Source organism: Aquarana catesbeiana, linkage group LG02 (assembly GCF_042186555.1).
Source record: "Aquarana catesbeiana isolate 2022-GZ linkage group LG02, ASM4218655v1, whole genome shotgun sequence".
In the NCBI taxonomy this organism is placed as follows: Eukaryota; Metazoa; Chordata; class Amphibia; order Anura; family Ranidae; genus Aquarana; species Aquarana catesbeiana.
Genome location: NC_133325.1, coordinates 595347092 through 595370578, shown reverse-complemented (window position 1 = coordinate 595370578; position 23487 = coordinate 595347092). Strand labels below are relative to the sequence as shown.

At 39.1% G+C, this 23487-nt stretch overlaps 24 non-coding genes and 2 pseudogenes across 24 annotated transcripts; all 26 read left to right on the top strand.

The window, feature by feature from the left end:
- The first annotated feature begins 609 nt into the window (after positions 1 to 609).
- On the top strand, positions 610 to 824 carry LOC141131084 (small nucleolar RNA U3). Its single transcript, XR_012242702.1, has one exon. It is a non-coding gene; the product is annotated as a small nucleolar RNA U3 (small nucleolar RNA).
- Positions 825 to 1498: 674 nt separating this feature from the next.
- On the top strand, positions 1499 to 1713 carry LOC141130966 (small nucleolar RNA U3). Its single transcript, XR_012242599.1, has one exon. It is a non-coding gene; the product is annotated as a small nucleolar RNA U3 (small nucleolar RNA).
- A 675-nt stretch (positions 1714 to 2388) lies between these two features.
- On the top strand, positions 2389 to 2603 carry LOC141130965 (small nucleolar RNA U3). Its single transcript, XR_012242598.1, has one exon. It is a non-coding gene; the product is annotated as a small nucleolar RNA U3 (small nucleolar RNA).
- Positions 2604 to 3277: 674 nt separating this feature from the next.
- On the top strand, positions 3278 to 3491 carry LOC141130972 (small nucleolar RNA U3). The gene has a single exon (XR_012242605.1). It is a non-coding gene; the product is annotated as a small nucleolar RNA U3 (small nucleolar RNA).
- Positions 3492 to 4166: 675 nt separating this feature from the next.
- LOC141130963 (small nucleolar RNA U3) lies at positions 4167 to 4381 on the top strand. The gene has a single exon (XR_012242597.1). It is a non-coding gene; the product is annotated as a small nucleolar RNA U3 (small nucleolar RNA).
- Positions 4382 to 5057: 676 nt separating this feature from the next.
- Positions 5058 to 5272, top strand: LOC141131046 (small nucleolar RNA U3). Its single transcript, XR_012242670.1, has one exon. It is a non-coding gene; the product is annotated as a small nucleolar RNA U3 (small nucleolar RNA).
- Positions 5273 to 5948: 676 nt separating this feature from the next.
- On the top strand, positions 5949 to 6163 carry LOC141131007 (small nucleolar RNA U3). Its single transcript, XR_012242636.1, has one exon. It is a non-coding gene; the product is annotated as a small nucleolar RNA U3 (small nucleolar RNA).
- A 676-nt stretch (positions 6164 to 6839) lies between these two features.
- LOC141131045 (small nucleolar RNA U3) lies at positions 6840 to 7054 on the top strand. The gene has a single exon (XR_012242669.1). It is a non-coding gene; the product is annotated as a small nucleolar RNA U3 (small nucleolar RNA).
- Positions 7055 to 7730: 676 nt separating this feature from the next.
- Positions 7731 to 7945, top strand: LOC141130957 (small nucleolar RNA U3). The gene has a single exon (XR_012242591.1). It is a non-coding gene; the product is annotated as a small nucleolar RNA U3 (small nucleolar RNA).
- A 676-nt stretch (positions 7946 to 8621) lies between these two features.
- LOC141131060 (small nucleolar RNA U3) lies at positions 8622 to 8836 on the top strand. Its single transcript, XR_012242682.1, has one exon. It is a non-coding gene; the product is annotated as a small nucleolar RNA U3 (small nucleolar RNA).
- A 675-nt stretch (positions 8837 to 9511) lies between these two features.
- Positions 9512 to 9726, top strand: LOC141130951 (small nucleolar RNA U3). The gene has a single exon (XR_012242586.1). It is a non-coding gene; the product is annotated as a small nucleolar RNA U3 (small nucleolar RNA).
- A 676-nt stretch (positions 9727 to 10402) lies between these two features.
- Positions 10403 to 10617, top strand: LOC141131059 (small nucleolar RNA U3). The gene has a single exon (XR_012242681.1). It is a non-coding gene; the product is annotated as a small nucleolar RNA U3 (small nucleolar RNA).
- A 676-nt stretch (positions 10618 to 11293) lies between these two features.
- Positions 11294 to 11491, top strand: LOC141130186 (small nucleolar RNA U3; annotated as a pseudogene).
- A 676-nt stretch (positions 11492 to 12167) lies between these two features.
- LOC141130175 (small nucleolar RNA U3) lies at positions 12168 to 12382 on the top strand. The gene has a single exon (XR_012242022.1). It is a non-coding gene; the product is annotated as a small nucleolar RNA U3 (small nucleolar RNA).
- A 676-nt stretch (positions 12383 to 13058) lies between these two features.
- On the top strand, positions 13059 to 13256 carry LOC141130185 (small nucleolar RNA U3; annotated as a pseudogene).
- A 676-nt stretch (positions 13257 to 13932) lies between these two features.
- Positions 13933 to 14147, top strand: LOC141131044 (small nucleolar RNA U3). Its single transcript, XR_012242668.1, has one exon. It is a non-coding gene; the product is annotated as a small nucleolar RNA U3 (small nucleolar RNA).
- A 676-nt stretch (positions 14148 to 14823) lies between these two features.
- Positions 14824 to 15038, top strand: LOC141130936 (small nucleolar RNA U3). Its single transcript, XR_012242572.1, has one exon. It is a non-coding gene; the product is annotated as a small nucleolar RNA U3 (small nucleolar RNA).
- Positions 15039 to 15714: 676 nt separating this feature from the next.
- LOC141131058 (small nucleolar RNA U3) lies at positions 15715 to 15929 on the top strand. Its single transcript, XR_012242680.1, has one exon. It is a non-coding gene; the product is annotated as a small nucleolar RNA U3 (small nucleolar RNA).
- Positions 15930 to 16605: 676 nt separating this feature from the next.
- LOC141130935 (small nucleolar RNA U3) lies at positions 16606 to 16820 on the top strand. Its single transcript, XR_012242571.1, has one exon. It is a non-coding gene; the product is annotated as a small nucleolar RNA U3 (small nucleolar RNA).
- Positions 16821 to 17496: 676 nt separating this feature from the next.
- Positions 17497 to 17711, top strand: LOC141131057 (small nucleolar RNA U3). Its single transcript, XR_012242679.1, has one exon. It is a non-coding gene; the product is annotated as a small nucleolar RNA U3 (small nucleolar RNA).
- Positions 17712 to 18387: 676 nt separating this feature from the next.
- On the top strand, positions 18388 to 18601 carry LOC141131011 (small nucleolar RNA U3). Its single transcript, XR_012242639.1, has one exon. It is a non-coding gene; the product is annotated as a small nucleolar RNA U3 (small nucleolar RNA).
- A 676-nt stretch (positions 18602 to 19277) lies between these two features.
- Positions 19278 to 19492, top strand: LOC141131085 (small nucleolar RNA U3). Its single transcript, XR_012242703.1, has one exon. It is a non-coding gene; the product is annotated as a small nucleolar RNA U3 (small nucleolar RNA).
- A 676-nt stretch (positions 19493 to 20168) lies between these two features.
- Positions 20169 to 20383, top strand: LOC141130976 (small nucleolar RNA U3). The gene has a single exon (XR_012242608.1). It is a non-coding gene; the product is annotated as a small nucleolar RNA U3 (small nucleolar RNA).
- Positions 20384 to 21059: 676 nt separating this feature from the next.
- On the top strand, positions 21060 to 21274 carry LOC141130950 (small nucleolar RNA U3). The gene has a single exon (XR_012242585.1). It is a non-coding gene; the product is annotated as a small nucleolar RNA U3 (small nucleolar RNA).
- A 676-nt stretch (positions 21275 to 21950) lies between these two features.
- Positions 21951 to 22165, top strand: LOC141131056 (small nucleolar RNA U3). Its single transcript, XR_012242678.1, has one exon. It is a non-coding gene; the product is annotated as a small nucleolar RNA U3 (small nucleolar RNA).
- A 676-nt stretch (positions 22166 to 22841) lies between these two features.
- LOC141130934 (small nucleolar RNA U3) lies at positions 22842 to 23056 on the top strand. The gene has a single exon (XR_012242570.1). It is a non-coding gene; the product is annotated as a small nucleolar RNA U3 (small nucleolar RNA).
- Positions 23057 to 23487: the final 431 nt, after the last annotated feature.

Sequence of the window (23487 nt, the reverse complement as noted above, 5' to 3'; positions counted from 1 at the left end):
AATTTGTAAACCATGTCTTTTATTTACTAATTGCCAGATGGAAACAAAAATGACATGATATTTCTATGTGGGAAGGTTGTTAGCAGTGCGACAGGCAGTCGCTGCTCATGTTTTTCCTTTGGCTTGGGTGCTTGGAGGAAATGGAAACAACGCTCATGGAACCCAAGGAAAGATTCTGGGGCTTTATATGTTAGAAAGACAAAGAAAAGACTGTCCTCACTGACAAACCATTCTTTCGGAAGCAAAGGAAACATGCCAGGCCATTCTGTTTTTAAAGAGGTGAAAACAAAAATGCTCCATCTGCGTTGTAGTCTCTCCTGTTTCTGCGCTGAACAAGACTGTGAGGTGCTTTTAAAACTTTGCTCGGGTTACCAAAAGGACATCCAAAAGAATCAAGATAGCCAATATAAGGCATCAAAAAATATTACGATTTGAGAGAAAAGAATTGCAAAATGATTTTTTTTTAGAATAGGACGTTGGCAAACAGGCATCTTAATTATTACTACTTGATTTCTACAAGTAGTTTACATTGGAGGTTAACAAACATGTTCACCATTTGTTGAAGGAATAGTGGTTAAGATGTTGCTGAAATCTTTGCTTTGGCTAAGTAGGATTATACTTTCAGGTATCATTTCTGTAGCTTTCAAAGAGAGAAACGTGCTCGAAAGCGTCCAAACTCATCTTCCACGATGATGAATTTTAGGGTTCTTGTCTCAGAAGGATTCTTGTTGGAAGTGCTGCTCTATGCAGGTGCTGCCACCATTTAATGACATTGTCATCTTTCTAGATGGGAAGATGGCATGAGGGAACTCATTCAGAGTGGTTGTTTTAGTGCTGAGAGTCTTGTATTGTTTCAAAAACAGCTGAGTTTCCAATTTTATGTTTTGGTCTAATTTATAAACCATGTCTTTTATTTATTAATTGCAAGATGGAAACAAAAATGACATGATATTTCTATGTGGGAAGGTTGTTAGCAGTGCGACAGGCAGTCGCTGCTCATGTTTTTCCTTTGGCTTGGGCGCTTGGAGGAAATGGAAACAACGCTCATGGAACCCAAGGAAAGATTCTGGGGCTTTATATGTTAGAAAGACAAAGAAAAGACTGTCCTCACTGACAAACCATTCTTTCGGAAGCAAAGGAAACATGCCAGGCCATTCTGTTTTTAAAGAGGTGAAAACAAAAATGCTCCATCTGCGTTGTAGTCTCTCCTGTTTCTGCGCTGAACAAGACTGTGAGGTGCTTTTAAAACTTTGCTCGGGTTACCAAAAGGACATCCAAAAGAATAAGATAGCCAATGTAAGGCATCAAAAAATATTACGATTTGAGAGAAAAGAATTGCAAAATGATTTTTCTTTAGAATAGGACGTTGGCAACAGGCATCTTAATTATTACTACTTGATTTCTACAAGTAGTTTACATTGGAGGTTAACAAACATGTTCACCATTTGTTGAAGGAATAGTGGTTAAGATGTTGCTGAAATCTTTGCCGTGGCAAAGTAGGACTATACTTTCAGGGATCATTTCTGTAGGATTCAAAGAGAGAAATGTGCTCGAAAGCGTCCAAACTCATCTTCCACGATGATGAATTTTAGGGTTCTTGTCTCAGAAGGATTCTTGTTGGCAGTGCTGCTCTATGCAGGTGCTGCCACCATTTAATGACGTTGTCATTTTTCTAGATGGGAAGATGGCAGGAGGGAACTCATTCAGAGTGGTTGTTTGAGTGCTGAGAGTCTTGTATTGTTTCAAAAACAGCTGAGTTTCCAATTCTGTGTTTTGGTCTAATTTGTAAACCATGTCTTTTATTTATTAATTGCCAGATGGAAACAAACATGACACGATATTTCTATGTGGGAAGGTTGTTAGCAGTACGACATGCAGTCGCTGCTCTTGTTTTTCCTTTGGCTTGGGCGCTTGGAGGAAATGGAAACAGCGCTCATGGAACCCAAGGAAAGATTCTGGGGCTTTATATGTTAGAAAGACAAAGAAAAGACTGTCCTCACTGACAAACCATTCTTTCGGAAGCAAAGGAAACATGCCAGGCCATTCTGTTTTTAAAGAGGTGAAAACAAAAATGCTCCATCTGCGTTGTAGTCTCTCCTGTTTCTGCGCTGAACAAGACTGTGAGGTGCTTTTAAAACTTTGCTCGGGTTACCAAAAGGACATCCAAAAGAATCAAGATAGCCAATATAAGGCATCAAGAAATGTTACGATTTGAGAGAAAAGAATTGCAAAATGATTTTTCTTTAGAATAGGACGTTGGCAACAGGCATCTTAATTATTACTACTTGATTTCTACAAGTAGTTTACATTGGAGGTTAACAAACATGTTCACCATTTGTTGAAGGAATAGTGGTTAAGATGTTGCTGAAATCTTTGCCGTGGCAAAGTAGGACTATACTTTCAGGGATCATTTCTGTAGGATTCAAAGAGAGAAATGTGCTCGAAAGCGTCCAAACTCATCTTCCACGATGATGAATTTTAGGGTTCTTGTCTCAGAAGGATTCTTGTTGGCAGTGCTGCTCTATGCAGGTGCTGCCACCATTTAATGACGTTGTCATTTTTCTAGATGGGAAGATGGCAGGAGGGAACTCATTCAGAGTGGTTGTTTGAGTGCTGAGAGTCTTGTATTGTTTCAAAAACAGCTGAGTTTCCAATTCTGTGTTTTGGTCTAATTTGTAAACCATGTCTTTTATTTATTAATTGCCAGATGGAAACAAACATGACACGATATTTCTATGTGGGAAGGTTGTTAGCAGTACGACATGCAGTCGCTGCTCATGTTTTTCCTTTGGCTTGGGCGCTTGGAGGAAATGGAAACAACGCTCATGGAACCCAAGGAAAGATTCTGGGGCTTTATATGTTAGAAAGACAAAGAAAAGACTGTCCTCACTGACAAACCATTCTTTCGGAAGCAAAGGAAACATGCCAGGCCATTCTGTTTTTAAAGAGGTGAAAACAAAAATGCTCCATCTGCGTTGTAGTCTCTCCTGTTTCTGCGCTGAACAAGACTGTGAGGTGCTTTTAAAACTTTGCTCGGGTTACCAAAAGGACATCCAAAAGAATAAGATAGCCAATGTAAGGCATCAAAAAATATTACGATTTGAGAGAAAAGAATTGCAAAATGATTTTTCTTTAGAATAGGACGTTGGCAACAGGCATCTTAATTATTACTACTTGATTTCTACAAGTAGTTTACATTGGAGGTTAACAAACATGTTCACCATTTGTTGAAGGAATAGTGGTTAAGATGTTGCTGAAATCTTTGCCGTGGCAAAGTAGGACTATACTTTCAGGGATCATTTCTGTAGGATTCAAAGAGAGAAATGTGCTCGAAAGCGTCCAAACTCATCTTCCACGATGATGAATTTTAGGGTTCTTGTCTCAGAAGGATTCTTGTTGGCAGTGCTGCTCTATGCAGGTGCTGCCACCATTTAATGACGTTGTCATTTTTCTGATGGGAAGATGGCAGGAGGGAACTCATTCAGAGTGGTTGTTTGAGTGCTGAGAGTCTTGTATTGTTTCAAAAACAGCTGAGTTTCCAATTCTGTGTTTTGGTCTAATTTGTAAACCATGTCTTTTATTTATTAATTGCCAGATGGAAACAAACATGACACGATATTTCTATGTGGGAAGGTTGTTAGCAGTACGACATGCAGTCGCTGCTCTTGTTTTTCCTTTGGCTTGGGCGCTTGGAGGAAATGGAAACAGCGCTCATGGAACCCAAGGAAAGATTCTGGGGCTTTATATGTTAGAAAGACAAAGAAAAGACTGTCCTCACTGACAAACCATTCTTTCGGAAGCAAAGGAAACATGCCAGGCCATTCTGTTTTTAAAGAGGTGAAAACAAAAATGCTCCATCTGCGTTGTAGTCTCTCCTGTTTCTGCGCTGAACAAGACTGTGAGGTGCTTTTAAAACTTTGCTCGGGTTACCAAAAGGACATCCAAAAGAATCAAGATAGCCAATATAAGGCATCAAGAAATGTTACGATTTGAGAGAAAAGAATTGCAAAATGATTTTTCTTTAGAATAGGACGTTGGCAACAGGCATCTTAATTATTACTACTTGATTTCTACAAGTAGTTTACATTGGAGGTTAACAAACATGTTCACCATTTGTTGAAGGAATAGTGGTTAAGATGTTGCTGAAATCTTTGCCGTGGCAAAGTAGGACTATACTTTCAGGGATCATTTCTGTAGGATTCAAAGAGAGAAATGTGCTCGAAAGCGTCCAAACTCATCTTCCACGATGATGAATTTTAGGGTTCTTGTCTCAGAAGGATTCTTGTTGGCAGTGCTGCTCTATGCAGGTGCTGCCACCATTTAATGACGTTGTCATTTTTCTAGATGGGAAGATGGCAGGAGGGAACTCATTCAGAGTGGTTGTTTGAGTGCTGAGAGTCTTGTATTGTTTCAAAAACAGCTGAGTTTCCAATTCTGTGTTTTGGTCTAATTTGTAAACCATGTCTTTTATTTATTAATTGCCAGATGGAAACAAACATGACACGATATTTCTATGTGGGAAGGTTGTTAGCAGTACGACATGCAGTCGCTGCTCTTGTTTTTCCTTTGGCTTGGGCGCTTGGAGGAAATGGAAACAGCGCTCATGGAACCCAAGGAAAGATTCTGGGGCTTTATATGTTAGAAAGACAAAGAAAAGACTGTCCTCACTGACAAACCATTCTTTCGGAAGCAAAGGAAACATGCCAGGCCATTCTGTTTTTAAAGAGGTGAAAACAAAAATGCTCCATCTGCGTTGTAGTCTCTCCTGTTTCTGCGCTGAACAAGACTGTGAGGTGCTTTTAAAACTTTGCTCGGGTTACCAAAAGGACATCCAAAAGAATCAAGATAGCCAATATAAGGCATCAAGAAATGTTACGATTTGAGAGAAAAGAATTGCAAAATGATTTTTCTTTAGAATAGGACGTTGGCAAACAGGCATCTTAATTATTACTACTTGATTTCTACAAGTAGTTTACATTGGAGGTTAACAAACATGTTCACCATTTGTTGAAGGAATAGTGGTTAAGATGTTGCTGAAATCTTTGCTTTGGCTAAGTAGGATTATGCTATCAGGTATCATTTCTGTAGGTTTCAAAGAGAGAAACGTGCTCGAAAGCGTCCAAACTCATCTTCCACGATGATGAATTTTAGGGTTCTTGTCTCAGAAGGATTCTTGTTGGCAGTGCTGCTCTATGCAGGTGCTGCCACCATTTAATGACGTTGTCATCTTTCTAGATGGGAAGATGGCATGAGGGAACTCATTCAGAGTGGTTGTTTGAGTGCTGAGAGTCTTGTATTGTTTCAAAAACAGCTGAGTTTCCAATTTTATGTTTTGGTCTAATTTATAAACCATGTCTTTTATTTACTAATTGCCAGATGGAAACAAAAATGACATGATATTTCTATGTGGGAAGGTTGTTAGCAGTGCGACAGGCAGTCGCTGCTCATGTTTTTCCTTTGGCTTGTGCACTTGGAGGAAATGGAAACAATACTCATGGAACCCAAGGAAAGATTCTGGGGCTTTATATGTTAGAAAGACAAAGAAAAGACTGTCCTCACTGACTAATCATTCTTTCGAAAGCAAAGGAAACATGCCAGGCCATTCTGTTTTTAAAGAGGTGAAAACAAAAATGCTCCATCTGCGTTGTAGTCTCTCCTGTTTCTGCGCTGAACAAGACTGTGAGGTGCTTTTAAAACTTTGCTCGGGTTACCAAAAGGACATCCAAAAGAATCAAGATGGACAATATAAGGCATCAAGAAATGTTACGATTTGAGAGAAAAGAATTGCAAAATGATTTTTCTTTAGAATAGGACGTTGGCAAACAGGCATCTTAATTATTACTACTTGATTTCTACAAGTAGTTTACATTGGAGGTTAACAAACATGTTCACCATTTGTTGAAGGAATAGTGGTTAAGATGTTGCTGAAATCTTTGCCATGGCAAGGTAGGACTATACTTTCAGGGATCTTTTCTGTAGGATTCAAAGGGAGAAATGTGCTCGAAAGTGTCCAAACTCACCTTCCACGATGATGAATTTTAGGGTTCTTGTCTCAGAAGGATTCTTGTTGGCAGTGCTGTTCTATGCAGGTGCTGCCACCATTTGATGACATTGTCATCTTTCTGGATGGGAAGATGGCAGGAGGGAACTCATTCAGAGTGGTTGTTTGAGTGCTGAGAGTCTTGTATTGTTTCAAAAACAGCTGAGTTTCCAATTCTGTGTTTTGGTCTAATTTGTAAACCATGTCTTTTATTTATTAATTGCCAGATGGAAACAAACATGACACGATATTTCTATGTGGTAAGGTTGTTAGCAGTACGACATGCCGTCGCTGCTCATGTTTTTCCTTTGGCTTGGGCGCTTGGAGGAAATGGAAACAGCGCTCATGGAACCCAAGGAAAGATTCTGGGGCTTTATATGTTAGAAAGACAAAGAAAAGACTGTCCTCACTGACAAACCATTCTTTCGGAAGCAAAGGAAACATGCCAGGCCATTCTGTTTTTAAAGAGGTGAAAACAAAAATGCTCCATCTGCGTTGTAGTCTCTCCTGTTTCTGCGCTGAACAAGACTGTGAGGTGCTTTTAAAACTTTGCTCGGGTTACCAAAAGGACATCCAAAAGAATCAAGATAGCCAATATAAGGCATCAAGAAATGTTACGATTTGAGAGAAAAGAATTGCAAAATGATTTTTCTTTAGAATAGGACGTTGGCAAACAGGCATCTTAATTATTACTACTTGATTTCTACAAGTAGTTTACATTGGAGGTTAACAAACATGTTCACCATTTGTTGAAGGAATAGTGGTTAAGATGTTGCTGAAATCTTTGCTTTGGCTAAGTAGGATTATGCTATCAGGTATCATTTCTGTAGGTTTCAAAGAGAGAAACGTGCTCGAAAGCGTCCAAACTCATCTTCCACGATGATGAATTTTAGGGTTCTTGTCTCAGAAGGATTCTTGTTGGCAGTGCTGCTCTATGCAGGTGCTGCCACCATTTAATGACGTTGTCATCTTTCTAGATGGGAAGATGGCATGAGGGAACTCATTCAGAGTGGTTGTTTGAGTGCTGAGAGTCTTGTATTGTTTCAAAAACAGCTGAGTTTCCAATTTTATGTTTTGGTCTAATTTATAAACCATGTCTATTATTTACTAATTGCAAGATGGAAACAAAAATGACATGATATTTCTATGTGGGAAGGTTGTTAGCAGTGCGACAGGCAGTCGCTGCTCATGTTTTTCCTTTGGCTTGTGCACTTGGAGGAAATGGAAACAATACTCATGGAACCCAAGGAAAGATTCTGGGGCTTTATATGTTAGAAAGACAAAGAAAAGACTGTCCTCACTGACTAATCATTCTTTCGAAAGCAAAGGAAACATGCCAGGCCATTCTGTTTTTAAAGAGGTGAAAACAAAAATGCTCCATCTGCGTTGTAGTCTCTCCTGTTTCTGCGCTGAACAAGACTGTGAGGTGCTTTTAAAACTTTGCTCGGGTTACCAAAAGGACATCCAAAAGAATCAAGATGGACAATATAAGGCATCAAGAAATGTTACGATTTGAGAGAAAAGAATTGCAAAATGATTTTTCTTTAGAATAGGACGTTGGCAAACAGGCATCTTAATTATTACTACTTGATTTCTACAAGTAGTTTACATTGGAGGTTAACAAACATGTTCACCATTTGTTGAAGGAATAGTGGTTAAGATGTTGCTGAAATCTTTGCCATGGCAAGGTAGGACTATACTTTCAGGGATCATTTCTGTAGGATTCAAAGGGAGAAATGTGCTCGAAAGTGTCCAAACTCACCTTCCACGATGAAGAATTTTAGGGTTCTTGTCTCAGAAGGATTCTTGTTGGCAGTGCTGTTCTATGCAGGTGCTGCCACCATTTGATGACATTGTCATCTTTCTGGATGGGAAGATGACAGGAGGGAACTCATTCAGAGTGGTTGTTTGAGTGCTGAGAGTCTTGTATTGTTTCAAAAACAGCTGAGTTTCCAATTCTGTGTTTTGGTCTAATTTGTAAACCATGTCTTTTATTTATTAATTGCCAGATGGAAACAAACATGACACGATATTTCTATGTGGGAAGGTTGTTAGCAGTACGACATGCCGTCGCTGCTCTTGTTTTTCCTTTGGCTTGGGCGCTTGGAGGAAATGGAAACAGCGCTCATGGAACCCAAGGAAAGATTCTGGGGCTTTATATGTTAGAAAGACAAAGAAAAGACTGTCCTCACTGACAAACCATTCTTTCGGAAGCAAAGGAAACATGCCAGGCCATTCTGTTTTTAAAGAGGTGAAAACAAAAATGCTCCATCTGCGTTGTAGTCTCTCCTGTTTCTGCGCTGAACAAGACTGTGAGGTGCTTTTAAAACTTTGCTCGGGTTACCAAAAGGACATCCAAAAGATCCAAGATAGCCAATATAAGGCATCAAGAAATGTTACGATTTGAGAGAAAAGAATTGCAAAATGATTTTTCTTTAGAATAGGACGTTGGCAAACAGGCATCTTAATTATTACTACTTGATTTCTACAAGTAGTTTACATTGGAGGTTAACAAACATGTTCACCATTTGTTGAAGGAATAGTGGTTAAGATGTTGCTGAAATCTTTGCTTTGGCTAAGTAGGATTATACTATCAGGTATCATTTCTGTAGGTTTCAAAGAGAGAAACGTGCTCGAAAGCGTCCAAACTCATCTTCCACGATGATGAATTTTAGGGTTCTTGTCTCAGAAGGATTCTTGTTGGCAGTGCTGCTCTATGCAGGTGCTGCCACCATTTAATGACGTTGTCATCTTTCTAGATGGGAAGATGGCATGAGGGAACTCATTCAGAGTGGTTGTTTGAGTGCTGAGAGTCTTGTATTGTTTCAAAAACAGCTGAGTTTCCAATTTTATGTTTTGGTCTAATTTATAAACCATGTCTATTATTTACTAATTGCAAGATGGAAACAAAAATGACATGATATTTCTATGTGGGAAGGTTGTTAGCAGTGCGACAGGCAGTCGCTGCTCATGTTTTTCCTTTGGCTTGTGCACTTGGAGGAAATGGAAACAATACTCATGGAACCCAAGGAAAGATTCTGGGGCTTTATATGTTAGAAAGACAAAGAAAAGACTGTCCTCACTGACTAATCATTCTTTCGAAAGCAAAGGAAACATGCCAGGCCATTCTGTTTTTAAAGAGGTGAAAACAAAAATGCTCCATCTGCGTTGTAGTCTCTCCTGTTTCTGCGCTGAACAAGACTGTGAGGTGCTTTTAAAACTTTGCTCGGGTTACCAAAAGGACATCCAAAAGAATCAAGATGGACAATATAAGGCATCAAGAAATGTTACGATTTGAGAGAAAAGAATTGCAAAATGATTTTTCTTTAGAATAGGACTTGGCAAACAGGCATCTTAATTATTACTACTTGATTTCTACAAGTAGTTTACATTGGAGGTTAACAAACATGTTCACCATTTGTTGAAGGAATAGTGGTTAAGATGTTGCTGAAATCTTTGCCATGGCAAGGTAGGACTATACTTTCAGGGATCATTTCTGTAGGATTCAAAGGGAGAAATGTGCTCGAAAGTGTCCAAACTCACCTTCCACGATGATGAATTTTAGGGTTCTTGTCTCAGAAGGATTCTTGTTGGCAGTGCTGTTCTATGCAGGTGCTGCCACCATTTGATGACATTGTCATCTTTCTGGATGGGAAGATGGCAGGAGGGAACTCATTCAGAGTGGTTGTTTGAGTGCTGAGAGTCTTGTATTGTTTCAAAAACAGCTGAGTTTCCAATTCTGTGTTTTGGTCTAATTTGTAAACCATGTCTTTTATTTATTAATTGCCAGATGGAAACAAACATGACACGATATTTCTATGTGGGAAGGTTGTTAGCAGTACGACATGCAGTCGCTGCTCTTGTTTTTCCTTTGGCTTGGGCGCTTGGAGGAAATGGAAACAGCGCTCATGGAACCCAAGGAAAGATTCTGGGGCTTTATATGTTAGAAAGACAAAGAAAAGACTGTCCTCACTGACAAACCATTCTTTCGGAAGCAAAGGAAACATGCCAGGCCATTCTGTTTTTAAAGAGGTGAAAACAAAAATGCTCCATCTGCATTGTAGTCTCTCCTGTTTCTGCGCTGAACAAGACTGTGAGGTGCTTTTAAAACTTTGCTCGGGTTACCAAAAGGACATCCAAAAGAATCAAGATAGCCAATATAAGGCATCAAGAAATGTTACGATTTGAGAGAAAAGAATTGCAAAATGATTTTTCTTTAGAATAGGACGTTGGCAAACAGGCATCTTAATTATTACTACTTGATTTCTACAAGTAGTTTACATTGGAGGTTAACAAACATGTTCACCATTTGTTGAAGGAATAGTGGTTAAGATGTTGCTGAAATCTTTGCTTTGGCTAAGTAGGATTATACTATCAGGTATCATTTCTGTAGGTTTCAAAGAGAGAAACGTGCTCGAAAGCGTCCAAACTCATCTTCCACGATGATGAATTTTAGGGTTCTTGTCTCAGAAGGATTCTTGTTGGCAGTGCTGCTCTATGCAGGTGCTGCCACCATTTAATGACGTTGTCATCTTTCTAGATGGGAAGATGGCATGAGGGAACTCATTCAGAGTGGTTGTTTGAGTGCTGAGAGTCTTGTATTGTTTCAAAAACAGCTGAGTTTCCAATTTTATGTTTTGGTCTAATTTATAAACCATGTCTTTTATTTACTAATTGCAAGATGGAAACAAAAATGACATGATATTTCTATGTGGGAAGGTTGTTAGCAGTGCGACAGGCAGTCGCTGCTCATGTTTTTCCTTTGGCTTGTGCACTTGGAGGAAATGGAAACAATACTCATGGAACCCAAGGAAAGATTCTGGGGCTTTATATGTTAGAAAGACAAAGAAAAGACTGTCCTCACTGACTAATCATTCTTTCGAAAGCAAAGGAAACATGCCAGGCCATTCTGTTTTTAAAGAGGTGAAAACAAAAATGCTCCATCTGCGTTGTAGTCTCTCCTGTTTCTGCGCTGAACAAGACTGTGAGGTGCTTTTAAAACTTTGCTCGGGTTACCAAAAGGACATCCAAAAGAATCAAGATGGACAATATAAGGCATCAAGAAATGTTACGATTTGAGAGAAAAGAATTGCAAAATGATTTTTCTTTAGAATAGGACGTTGGCAAACAGGCATCTTAATTATTACTACTTGATTTCTACAAGTAGTTTACATTGGAGGTTAACAAACATGTTCACCATTTGTTGAAGGAATAGTGGTTAAGATGTTGCTGAAATCTTTGCCATGGCAAGGTAGGACTATACTTTCAGGGATCATTTCTGTAGGATTCAAAGGGAGAAATGTGCTCGAAAGTGTCCAAACTCACCTTCCACGATGATGAATTGAAGGATTCTTGTTGGCAGTGCTGTTCTATGCAGGTGCTGCCACCATTTGATGACATTGTCATCTTTCTGGATGGGAAGATGGCAGGAGGGAACTCATTCAGAGTGGTTGTTTGAGTGCTGAGAGTCTTGTATTGTTTCAAAAACAGCTGAGTTTCCAATTCTGTGTTTTGGTCTAATTTGTAAACCATGTCTTTTATTTATTAATTGCCAGATGGAAACAAACATGACACGATATTTCTATGTGGGAAGGTTGTTAGCAGTACGACATGCAGTCGCTGCTCTTGTTTTTCCTTTGGCTTGGGCGCTTGGAGGAAATGGAAACAGCGCTCATGGAACCCAAGGAAAGATTCTGGGGCTTTATATGTTAGAAAGACAAAGAAAAGACTGTCCTCACTGACAAACCATTCTTTCGGAAGCAAAGGAAACATGCCAGGCCATTCTGTTTTTAAAGAGGTGAAAACAAAAATGCTCCATCTGCGTTGTAGTCTCTCCTGTTTCTGCGCTGAACAAGACTGTGAGGTGCTTTTAAAACTTTGCTCGGGTTACCAAAAGGACATCCAAAAGAATCAAGATAGCCAATATAAGGCATCAAGAAATGTTACGATTTGAGAGAAAAGAATTGCAAAATGATTTTTCTTTAGAATAGGACGTTGGCAAACAGGCATCTTAATTATTACTACTTGATTTCTACAAGTAGTTTACATTGGAGGTTAACAAACATGTTCACCATTTGTTGAAGGAATAGTGGTTAAGATGTTGCTGAAATCTTTGCTTTGGCTAAGTAGGATTTTACTATCAGGTATCATTTCTGTAGGTTTCAAAGAGAGAAACGTGCTCGAAAGCGTCCAAACTCATCTTCCACGATGATGAATTTTAGGGTTCTTGTCTCAGAAGGATTCTTGTTGGCAGTGCTGCTCTATGCAGGTGCTGCCACCATTTAATGACGTTGTCATCTTTCTAGATGGGAAGATGGCATGAGGGAACTCATTCAGAGTGGTTGTTTGAGTGCTGAGAGTCTTGTATTGTTTCAAAAACAGCTGAGTTTCCAATTTTATGTTTTGGTCTAATTTATAAACCATGTCTTTTATTTACTAATTGCAAGATGGAAACAAAAATGACATGATATTTCTATGTGGGAAGGTTGTTAGCAGTGCGACAGGCAGTCGCTGCTCATGTTTTTCCTTTGGCTTGTGCACTTGGAGGAAATGGAAACAATACTCATGGAACCCAAGGAAAGATTCTGGGGCTTTATATGTTAGAAAGACAAAGAAAAGACTGTCCTCACTGACTAATCATTCTTTCGAAAGCAAAGGAAACATGCCAGGCCATTCTGTTTTTAAAGAGGTGAAAACAAAAATGCTCCATCTGCGTTGTAGTCTCTCCTGTTTCTGCGCTGAACAAGACTGTGAGGTGCTTTTAAAACTTTGCTCGGGTTACCAAAAGGACATCCAAAAGAATCAAGATGGACAATATAAGGCATCAAGAAATGTTACGATTTGAGAGAAAAGAATTGCAAAATGATTTTTCTTTAGAATAGGACGTTGGCAAACAGGCATCTTAATTATTACTACTTGATTTCTACAAGTAGTTTACATTGGAGGTTAACAAACATGTTCACCATTTGTTGAAGGAATAGTGGTTAAGATGTTGCTGAAATCTTTGCCATGGCAAGGTAGGACTATACTTTCAGGGATCATTTCTGTAGGATTCAAAGGGAGAAATGTGCTCGAAAGTGTCCAAACTCACCTTCCACGATGATGAATTGAAGGATTCTTGTTGGCAGTGCTGTTCTATGCAGGTGCTGCCACCATTTGATGACATTGTCATCTTTCTGGATGGGAAGATGGCAGGAGGGAACTCATTCAGAGTGGTTGTTTGAGTGCTGAGAGTCTTGTATTGTTTCAAAAACAGCTGAGTTTCCAATTCTGTGTTTTGGTCTAATTTGTAAACCATGTCTTTTATTTATTAATTGCCAGATGGAAACAAACATGACACGATATTTCTATGTGGGAAGGTTGTTAGCAGTACGACATGCAGTCGCTGCTCTTGTTTTTCCTTTGGCTTGGGCGCTTGGAGGAAATGGAAACAGCGCTCATGGAACCCAAGGAAAGATTCTGGGGCTTTATATGTTAGAAAGACAAAGAAAAGACTGTCCTCACTGACAAACCATTCTTTCGGAAGCAAAGGAAACATGCCAGGCCATTCTGTTTTTAAAGAGGTGAAAACAAAAATGCTCCATCTGCGTTGTAGTCTCTCCTGTTTCTGCGCTGAACAAGACTGTGAGGTGCTTTTAAAACTTTGCTCGGGTTACCAAAAGGACATCCAAAAGAATCAAGATAGCCAATATAAGGCATCAAGAAATGTTACGATTTGAGAGAAAAGAATTGCAAAATGATTTTTCTTTAGAATAGGACGTTGGCAAACAGGCATCTTAATTATTACTACTTGATTTCTACAAGTAGTTTACATTGGAGGTTAACAAACATGTTCACCATTTGTTGAAGGAATAGTGGTTAAGATGTTGCTGAAATCTTTGCTTTGGCTAAGTAGGATTATACTATCAGGTATCATTTCTGTAGGTTTCAAAGAGAGAAACGTGCTCGAAAGCGTCCAAACTCATCTTCCACGATGATGAATTTTAGGGTTCTTGTCTCAGAAGGATTCTTGTTGGCAGTGCTGCTCTATGCAGGTGCTGCCACCATTTAATGATGTTGTCATCTTTCTAGATGGGAAGATGGCATGAGGGAACTCATTCAGAGTGGTTGTTTGAGTGCTGAGAGTCTTGTATTGTTTCAAAAACAGCTGAGTTTCCAATTTTATGTTTTGGTCTAATTTATAAACCATGTCTTTTATTTACTAATTGCAAGATGGAAACAAAAATGACATGATATTTCTATGTGGGAAGGTTGTTAGCAGTGCGACAGGCAGTCGCTGCTCATGTTTTTCCTTTGGCTTGTGCACTTGGAGGAAATGGAAACAATACTCATGGAACCCAAGGAAAGATTCTGGGGCTTTATATGTTAGAAAGACAAAGAAAAGACTGTCCTCACTGACTAATCATTCTTTCGAAAGCAAAGGAAACATGCCAGGCCATTCTGTTTTTAAAGAGGTGAAAACAAAAATGCTCCATCTGCGTTGTAGTCTCTCCTGTTTCTGCGCTGAACAAGACTGTGAGGTGCTTTTAAAACTTTGCTCGGGTTACCAAAAGGACATCCAAAAGAATCAAGATGGACAATATAAGGCATCAAGAAATGTTACGATTTGAGAGAAAAGAATTGCAAAATGATTTTTCTTTAGAATAGGACGTTGGCAAACAGGCATCTTAATTATTACTACTTGATTTCTACAAGTAGTTTACATTGGAGGTTAACAAACATGTTCACCATTTGTTGAAGGAATAGTGGTTAAGATGTTGCTGAAATCTTTGCCATGGCAAGGTAGGACTATACTTTCAGGGATCATTTCTGTAGGATTCAAAGGGAGAAATGTGCTCGAAAGTGTCCAAACTCACCTTCCACGATGATGAATTTTAGGGTTCTTGTCTCAGAAAGATTCTTGTTGTCAGTGCTGTTCTATGCAGGTGCTGCCACCATTTGATGACATTGTCATCTTTCTGGATGGGAAGATGGCAGGAGGGAACTCATTCAGAGTGGTTGTTTGAGTGCTGAGAGTCTTGTATTGTTTCAAAATCAGCTGAGTTTCCAATTCTGTGTTTTGGTCTAATTTGTAAACCATGTCTTTTATTTATTAATTGCCAGATGGAAACAAACATGACACGATATTTCTATGTGGGAAGGTTGTTAGCAGTATGACATGCAGTCGCTGCTCTTGTTTTTCCTTTGGCTTGGGCGCTTGGAGGAAATGGAAACAGCGCTCATGGAACCCAAGGAAAGATTCTGGGGCTTTATATGTTAGAAAGACAAAGAAAAGACTGTCCTCACTGACAAACCATTCTTTCGGAAGCAAAGGAAACATGCCAGGCCATTCTGTTTTTAAAGAGGTGAAAACAAAAATGCTCCATCTGCGTTGTAGTCTCTCCTGTTTCTGCGCTGAACAAGACTGTGAGGTGCTTTTAAAACTTTGCTCGGGTTACCAAAAGGACATCCAAAAGAATCAAGATAGCCAATATAAGGCATCAAGAAATGTTACGATTTGAGAGAAAAGAATTGCAAAATGATTTTTCTTTAGAATAGGACGTTGGCAAACAGGCATCTTAATTATTACTACTTGATTTCTACAAGTAGTTTACATTGGAGGTTAACAAACATGTTCACCATTTGTTGAAGGAATAGTGGTTAAGATGTTGCTGAAATCTTTGCTTTGGCTAAGTAGGATTATACTATCAGGTATCATTTCTGTAGGTTTCAAAGAGAGAAACGTGCTCGAAAGCGTCCAAACTCATCTTCCACGATGATGAATTTTAGGGTTCTTGTCTCAGAAGGATTCTTGTTGGCAGTGCTGCTCTATGCAGGTGCTGCCACCATTTAATGACGTTGTCATCTTTCTAGATGGGAAGATGGCATGAGGGAACTCATTCAGAGTGGTTGTTTGAGTGCTGAGAGTCTTGTATTGTTTCAAAAACAGCTGAGTTTCCAATTTTATGTTTTGGTCTAATTTATAAACCATGTCTTTTATTTACTAATTGCAAGATGGAAACAAAAATGACATGATATTTCTATGTGGGAAGGTTGTTAGCAGTGCGACAGGCAGTCGCTGCTCATGTTTTTCCTTTGGCTTGTGCACTTGGAGGAAATGGAAACAATACTCATGGAACCCAAGGAAAGATTCTGGGGCTTTATATGTTAGAAAGACAAAGAAAAGACTGTCCTCACTGACTAATCATTCTTTCGAAAGCAAAGGAAACATGCCAGGCCATTCTGTTTTTAAAGAGGTGAAAACAAAAATGCTCCATCTGCGTTGTAGTCTCTCCTGTTTCTGCGCTGAACAAGACTGTGAGGTGCTTTTAAAACTTTGCTCGGGTTACCAAAAGGACATCCAAAAGAATCAAGATGGACAATATAAGGCATCAAGAAATGTTACGATTTGAGAGAAAAGAATTGCAAAATGATTTTTCTTTAGAATAGGACGTTGGCAAACAGGCATCTTAATTATTACTACTTGATTTCTACAAGTAGTTTACATTGGAGGTTAACAAACATGTTCACCATTTGTTGAAGGAATAGTGGTTAAGATGTTGCTGAAATCTTTGCCATGGCAAGGTAGGACTATACTTTCAGGGATCATTTCTGTAGGATTCAAAGGGAGAAATGTGCTCGAAAGTGTCCAAACTCACCTTCCACGATGATGAATTTTAGGGTTCTTGTCTCAGAAAGATTCTTGTTGTCAGTGCTGTTCTATGCAGGTGCTGCCACCATTTGATGACATTGTCATCTTTCTGGATGGGAAGATGGCAGGAGGGAACTCATTCAGAGTGGTTGTTTGAGTGCTGAGAGTCTTGTATTGTTTCAAAATCAGCTGAGTTTCCAATTCTGTGTTTTGGTCTAATTTGTAAACCATGTCTTTTATTTATTAATTGCCAGATGGAAACAAACATGACACGATATTTCTATGTGGGAAGGTTGTTAGCAGTACGACATGCAGTCGCTGCTCTTGTTTTTCCTTTGGCTTGGGCGCTTGGAGGAAATGGAAACAGCGCTCATGGAACCCAAGGAAAGATTCTGGGGCTTTATATGTTAGAAAGACAAAGAAAAGACTGTCCTCACTGACAAACCATTCTTTCGGAAGCAAAGGAAACATGCCAGGCCATTCTGTTTTTAAAGAGGTGAAAACAAAAATGCTCCATCTGCGTTGTAGTCTCTCCTGTTTCTGCGCTGAACAAGACTGTGAGGTGCTTTTAAAACTTTGCTCGGGTTACCAAAAGGACATCCAAAAGAATCAAGATAGCCAATATAAGGCATCAAGAAATGTTACGATTTGAGAGAAAAGAATTGCAAAATGATTTTTCTTTAGAATAGGACGTTGGCAAACAGGCATCTTAATTATTACTACTTGATTTCTACAAGTAGTTTACATTGGAGGTTAACAAACATGTTCACCATTTGTTGAAGGAATAGTGGTTAAGATGTTGCTGAAATCTTTGCTTTGGCTAAGTAGGATTATACTATCAGGTATCATTTCTGTAGGTTTCAAAGAGAGAAACGTGCTCGAAAGCGTCCAAACTCATCTTCCACGATGATGAATTTTAGGGTTCTTGTCTCAGAAGGATTCTTGTTGGCAGTGCTGCTCTATGCAGGTGCTGCCACCATTTAATGACGTTGTCATCTTTCTAGATGGGAAGATGGCATGAGGGAACTCATTCAGAGTGGTTGTTTGAGTGCTGAGAGTCTTGTATTGTTTCAAAAACAGCTGAGTTTCCAATTTTATGTTTTGGTCTAATTTATAAACCATGTCTTTTATTTACTAATTGCAAGATGGAAACAAAAATGACATGATATTTCTATGTGGGAAGGTTGTTAGCAGTGCGACAGGCAGTCGCTGCTCATGTTTTTCCTTTGGCTTGTGCACTTGGAGGAAATGGAAACAATACTCATGGAACCCAAGGAAAGATTCTGGGGCTTTATATGTTAGAAAGACAAAGAAAAGACTGTCCTCACTGACTAATCATTCTTTCGAAAGCAAAGGAAACATGCCAGGCCATTCTGTTTTTAAAGAGGTGAAAACAAAAATGCTCCATCTGCGTTGTAGTCTCTCCTGTTTCTGCGCTGAACAAGACTGTGAGGTGCTTTTAAAACTTTGCTCGGGTTACCAAAAGGACATCCAAAAGAATCAAGATGGACAATATAAGGCATCAAGAAATGTTACGATTTGAGAGAAAAGAATTGCAAAATGATTTTTCTTTAGAATAGGACGTTGGCAAACAGGCATCTTAATTATTACTACTTGATTTCTACAAGTAGTTTACATTGGAGGTTAACAAACATGTTCACCATTTGTTGAAGGAATAGTGGTTAAGATGTTGCTGAAATCTTTGCCATGGCAAGGTAGGACTATACTTTCAGGGATCATTTCTGTAGGATTCAAAGGGAGAAATGTGCTCGAAAGTGTCCAAACTCACCTTCCACGATGATGAATTTTAGGGTTCTTGTCTCAGAAAGATTCTTGTGGCAGTGCTGTTCTATGCAGGTGCTGCCACCATTTGATGACATTGTCATCTTTCTGGATGGGAAGATGGCAGGAGGGAACTCATTCAGAGTGGTTGTTTGAGTGCTGAGAGTCTTGTATTGTTTCAAAAACAGCTGAGTTTCCAATTCTGTGTTTTGGTCTAATTTGTAAACCATGTCTTTTATTTATTAATTGCCAGATGGAAACAAACATGACACGATATTTCTATGTGGGAAGGTTGTTAGCAGTACGACAGGCAGTCGCTGCTCTTGTTTTTCCTTTGGCTTGGGCGCTTGGAGGAAATGGAAACAGCGCTCATGGAACCCAAGGAAAGATTCTGGGGCTTTATATGTTAGAAAGACAAAGAAAAGACTGTCCTCACTGACAAACCATTCTTTCGGAAGCAAAGGAAACATGCCAGGCCATTCTGTTTTTAAAGAGGTGAAAACAAAAATGCTCCATCTGCGTTGTAGTCTCTCCTGTTTCTGCGCTGAACAAGACTGTGAGGTGCTTTTAAAACTTTGCTCGGGTTACCAAAAGGACATCCAAAAGAATCAAGATAGCCAATATAAGGCATCAAGAAATGTTACGATTTGTGAGAAAAGAATTGCAAAATGATTTTTCTTTAGAATAGGACGTTGGCAAACAGGCATCTTAATTATTACTACTTGATTTCTACAAGTAGTTTACATTGGAGGTTAACAAACATGTTCACCATTTGTTGAAGGAATATTGGTTAAGATGTTGCTGAAATCTTTGCTTTGGCTAAGTAGGATTATACTTTCAGGTATCATTTCTGTAGGTTTCAAAGAGAGAAATGTGCTCGAAAGCGTCCAAACTCATCTTCCACGATGATGAATTTTAGGGTTCTTGTCTCAGAAAGATTCTTGTTGGAAGTGCTGCTCTATGCAGGTGCTGCCACTATTTAATGACATTGTCATCTTTCTAGATGGAAAGATGGCATGAGGGAACTCATTCAGAGTGGTTGTTTTAGTGCTGAGAGTCTTGTATTGTTTCAAAAACAGCTGAGTTTCCAATTTTATGTTTTGGTCTAATTTATAAACCATGTCTTTTATTTACTAATTGCAAGATGGAAACAAAAATGACATGATATTTCTATGTGGGAAGGTTGTTAGCAGTGCGACAGGCAGTCGCTGCTCATGTTTTTCCTTTGGCTTGTGCACTTGGAGGAAATGGAAACAATACTCATGGAACCCAAGGAAAGATTCTGGGGCTTTATATGTTAGAAAGACAAAGAAAAGACTGTCCTCACTGACTAATCATTCTTTCGAAAGCAAAGGAAATATGCTAGGCCATTCTGTTTTTAAAGAGGTGAAAACAAAAATGCTCCATCTCCGTTGTAGTCTCGCCTGTTACTGCGCTGAACAAGACTGTGAGTTGCTTTTAAAACTTTGCTCGGGTTACCAAAAGGACATCCAAAAGAATCAAGATAGCCAATATAAGGCATCAAAAAATATTACGATTTGAGAGAAAAGAATTGCAAAATGATTTTTCTTTAGAATAGGATGTTGGCAAACAGGCATCTTAATTATTACTACTTGATTTCTACAAGTAGTTTCCATTGGAGGTTAACAAACATGTTCACCATTTGTTGAAGGAATAGTGGTTAAGATGTTGCTGAAATCTTTGGCGTGGCAAGGTAGGACTTTACTTTCAGGGATCATTTCTGTAGGATTCAATGGGAAAAATGTGCTCAAAAGTGTCTAAACTCACCTTCCACGATGATGAATTTTAGGGTTTTTGTCTCAAAAGGATTCTTGTTGGCAGTGCTGCTCTATGCAGGTGCTGCCACCATTTGATGACATTGTTATCTTTCTAGATGGGAAGATGGCAGGAGGGAACTCATTCAGAGTGGTTGTTTGAGTGCTGAGAGTCTTGTATTGTTTCAAAAACAGCTGAGTTTCCAATTTTGTGTTTTGGTCTAATTTGTAAACCATGTCTTTTATTTACTAATTGCCAGACGGAAACAAAAATGACATGATATTTCTATGTGGGAAGGCTGTTAGCAGTACGACAGGCAGTCGCTGCACATGTTTTTCCTTTGGCTTGGGCGCTTGGAGGAAATGGAAACAACGCTCATGGAACCCAAGGAAAGATTCTGGGGCTTTATATGTTAGAAAGACAAAGAAAAGACTGTCCTCACTGACAAACCATTCTTTCGGAAGCAAAGGAAACATGCCAGGCCATTCTGTTTTTAAAGAGGTGAAAACAAAAATGCTCCATCTGCGTTGTAGTCTCTCCTGTTTCTATGCTGAACAAGACTGTGAGGTGCTTTTAAAACTTTGCTCGGGTTACCAAAATGACATCCAAAAGAATCAAGATAGACAATATAAGGCATCAAGAAATGTTACGATTTGAGAGAAAAGAATTGCAAAATGATTTTTCCTTAGAATAGGACGTTGGCAAACAGGCATCTTAATTATTACTACTTGATTTCTACAAGTAGTTTACATTGGAGGTTAACAAACATGTTCACCATTTGTTGAAGGAATAGTGGTTAAGATGTTGCTGAAATCTTTGCCATGGCAAGGTAGGACTATACTTTCAGGGATCATTTCTGTAGGATTCAAAGGGAGAAATGTGCTCGAAAGTGTCCAAACTCACCTTCCACGATGATGAATTTTAGGGTTCTTGTCTCAGAAGGATTCTTGTTGGCAGTGCTGTTCTATGCAGGTGCTGCCACCATTTGATGACATTGTCATCTTTCTGGATGGGAAGATGGCAGGAGGGAACTCATTCAGAGTGGTTGTTTGAGTGCTGAGAGTCTTGTATTGTTTCAAAAACAGCTGAGTTTCCAATTCTGTGTTTTGGTCTAATTTGTAAACCATGTCTTTTATTTATTAATTGCCAGATGGAAACAAACATGACATGATATTTCTATGTGGGAAGGTTGTTAGCAGTACGACATGCAGTCGCTGCTCTTGTTTTTCCTTTGGCTTGGGCGCTTGGAGGAAATGGAAACAGCGCTCATGGAACCCAAGGAAAGATTCTGGGGCTTTATATGTTAGAAAGACAAAGAAAAGACTGTCCTCACTGACAAACCATTCTTTCGGAAGCAAAGGAAACATGCCAGGCCATTCTGTTTTTAAAGAGGTGAAAACAAAAATGCTCCATCTGCGTTGTAGTCTCTCCTGTTTCTGCGCTGAACAAGACTGTGAGGTGCTTTTAAAACTTTGCTCGGGTTACCAAGAGGACATCCAAAAGAATCAAGATAGCCAATATAAGGCATCAAGAAATGTTACGATTTGAGAGAAAAGAATTGCAAAATGATTTTTCTTTAGAATAGGACGTTGGCAAACAGGCATCTTAATTATTACTACTTGATTTCTACAAGTAGTTTACATTGGAGGTTAACAAACATGTTCACCATTTGTTGAAGGAATAGTGGTTAAGATGTTGCTGAAATCTTTGCTTTGGCTAAGTAGGATTATACTATCAGGTATCATTTCTGTAGGTTTCAAAGAGAGAAACGTGCTCGAAAGCGTCCAAACTCATCTTCCACGATGATGAATTTTAGGGTTCTTGTCTCAGAAGGATTCTTGTTGGCAGTGCTGCTCTATGCAGGTGCTGCCACCATTTAATGACGTTGTCATCTTTCTAGATGGGAAGATGGCATGAGGGAACTCATTCAGAGTGGTTGTTTGAGTGCTGAGAGTCTTGTATTGTTTCAAAAACAGCTGAGTTTCCAATTTTATGTTTTGGTCTAATTTATAAACCATGTCTTTTATTTACTAATTGCAAGATGGAAACAAAAATGACATGATATTTCTATGTGGGAAGGTTGTTAGCAGTGCGACAGGCAGTCGCTGCTCATGTTTTTCCTTTGGCTTGTGCACTTGGAGGAAATGGAAACAATACTCATGGAACCCAAGGAAAGATTCTGGGGCTTTATATGTTAGAAAGACAAAGAAAAGACTGTCCTCACTGACTAATCATTCTTTCGAAAGCAAAGGAAACATGCCAGGCCATTCTGTTTTTAAAGAGGTGAAAACAAAAATGCTCCATCTGCGTTGTAGTCTCTCCTGTTTCTGCGCTGAACAAGACTGTGAGGTGCTTTTAAAACTTTGCTCGGGTTACCAAAAGGACATCCAAAAGAATCAAGATGGACAATATAAGGCATCAAGAAATGTTACGATTTGAGAGAAAAGAATTGCAAAATGATTTTTCTTTAGAATAGGACGTTGGCAAACAGGCATCTTAATTATTACTACTTGATTTCTACAAGTAGTTTACATTGGAGGTTAACAAACATGTTCACCATTTGTTGAAGGAATAGTGGTTAAGATGTTGCTGAAATCTTTGCCATGGCAAGGTAGGACTATACTTTCAGGGATCATTTCTGTAGGATTCAAAGGGAGAAATGTGCTCGAAAGTGTCCAAACTCACCTTCCACGATGATGAATTTTAGGGTTCTTGTCTCAGAAAGATTCTTGTTGTCAGTGCTGTTCTATGCAGGTGCTGCCACCATTTGATGACATTGTCATCTTTCTGGATGGGAAGATGGCAGGAGGGAACTCATTCAGAGTGGTTGTTTGAGTGCTGAGAGTCTTGTATTGTTTCAAAATCAGCTGAGTTTCCAATTCTGTGTTTTGGTCTAATTTGTAAACCATGTCTTTTATTTATTAATTGCCAGATGGAAACAAACATGACACGATATTTCTATGTGGGAAGGTTGTTAGCAGTACGACATGCAGTCGCTGCTCTTGTTTTTCCTTTGGCTTGGGCGCTTGGAGGAAATGGAAACAGCGCTCATGGAACCCAAGGAAAGATTCTGGGGCTTTATATGTTAGAAAGACAAAGAAAAGACTGTCCTCACTGACAAACCATTCTTTCGGAAGCAAAGGAAACATGCCAGGCCATTCTGTTTTTAAAGAGGTGAAAACAAAAATGCTCCATCTGCGTTGTAGTCTCTCCTGTTTCTGCGCTGAACAAGACTGTGAGGTGCTTTTAAAACTTTGCT